Genomic DNA, 1,654 nt, shown 5'->3' with positions numbered 1-1,654 from the left:
AGCACTGGGTTGTATTTAACCCAGCATTTTTTAGAGTGTGTTGTTGTTAAATTTGCTTTATAAATAAATATGACGGACTGTTAGCCTACTTTCCACCTCTAATGACCCTAAATGAGAAAAATCCACAGTCCACAGTTTAACCACAGTTCAAACAGTGATCTCTCCTGACCTGTTGCTTATGTAAGTCACTGCATTTCTTAAAGTCCTTGTGTTGTCGTGATTGTAGATGGAAAGGCCAGCACCTCTGGGGCGTTTCGTATGGAGATGTGAACGCTTGCTCCTTCACGCATCGCAGGCCGTCGTGTCCACAAAAGAAAGATGATTTGTCTGTGCTGCTGAGCTCCAGCGAGAGGCCGGCTGTGAAGGACGCTCTTGCAGTCATTCCCGGCGGCTCGCTGATGTATGCATCCGGAGCGGGATACAAGATCCTGTGCGTGGTCCAGGGTCTGGTAGATGTGTATGTGCTCTCCGAGGGCAGCACCTTCAAGTGGGACTCGTGCGCTCCTCATGCTCTTCTGCGGGCGCTGGGTGGCGGGGTCTCGGATCTGAGCAAGTGTATGCGTGCCCACATCAACGGAAACAAGGGACACACAGCTGAACTGACCTACCATCAACCACACAACCAAAGTCAAGGTGTGGACCGATGGGCGAACAGAGGAGGAATAATCGCATATTTGGACTCCAGCGTAATTGATAAAGTCGTGGCAGCACTTGCTGGAAAGATATGATAAAAATGAAATGTAAGAGCTTAGTGTATGCAAGTGTATGCTTGTATTTTTATGCATAATCTTATGTCGTTTATGATGCAATTTTTATGTTAAGATTTAGTGGCATAATCGAATATAAATTTAAGGCTGTAGCTTTTCAGGAGAAGATATATATTATAATGCTCATCTACAATGTATATATCAGTAAGTTTTATTTTTTTGGAAGAAGCTGGTTATATTTTCAAGACAAAAAGGAAAGCAATTACTGTTTTGCCTCATTCTCATTGTAATGTTGTGTAAATGTTACAGATAATATCACGTTTTACAGTTTCTGATGGTCACCTGAAATAAAAGAAAAACCTAGATTATCATGTATAATACACGGACATTCAGGCCCTTTTATAGTGATGTTTTTGACTTGATTCCTCTTTTCCCCCCCTTATATTTCGCTCTAAGAATGGCAGAAACATTGAGAAAAGGGGTGCCATGAGAGTCTCTCACAGGAAAGACATTTGACTGGTTTGAGTTGTACTTTTCGGTCTCATTCTAAACATTCAATGGACTTTGAGAGCTATAAGGGGCTGATGGGGAAAGTGTTTTTAAGAGCACAGAGATGACCATGGATGCCCTTTTATGTGCAAAAGCTGTTTAATCCTCATTTCATTCCCTCTTGGCTTCATGTCAGTGCCAGTGTGCTAATGACTAGAAAAGGATCCAAAGTGTCACTACTTCACACTGTACACATACAGGTCATGTGACCCGAGTGAATTTATAGAAAATACTGGATAAGTTTCACATGAACAAAACCTCTTTGGATAAGGGGCATAGTTCTTTAATGTTTGATATCCGGAATAATGCACTCATGAAAGTTGACGGAGATCAAAATGAAGTTTAATCAAGTGCAATGAAGTTATTAGTCTTTCAGCATTATATAAATGCTAATTTGA

The 1,654-nt window shown here is 41.2% G+C and overlaps 1 pseudogene; it reads left to right on the top strand.

Moving 5' to 3' along the window:
* The first annotated feature begins 158 nt into the window (after nucleotides 1–158).
* On the top strand, nucleotides 159–1,617 carry LOC107580489 (inositol polyphosphate 1-phosphatase pseudogene; annotated as a pseudogene).
* Nucleotides 1,618–1,654: the final 37 nt, after the last annotated feature.

The sequence above is a fragment of the Sinocyclocheilus grahami genome, unplaced genomic scaffold, assembly GCF_001515645.1.
Source record: "Sinocyclocheilus grahami isolate Dianchi unplaced genomic scaffold, SAMN03320097.WGS_v1.1 scaffold34410.1, whole genome shotgun sequence".
Classification (NCBI taxonomy): Eukaryota; Metazoa; Chordata; class Actinopteri; order Cypriniformes; family Cyprinidae; genus Sinocyclocheilus; species Sinocyclocheilus grahami.
This window is presented reverse-complemented; position numbering and strand designations above follow the sequence as displayed.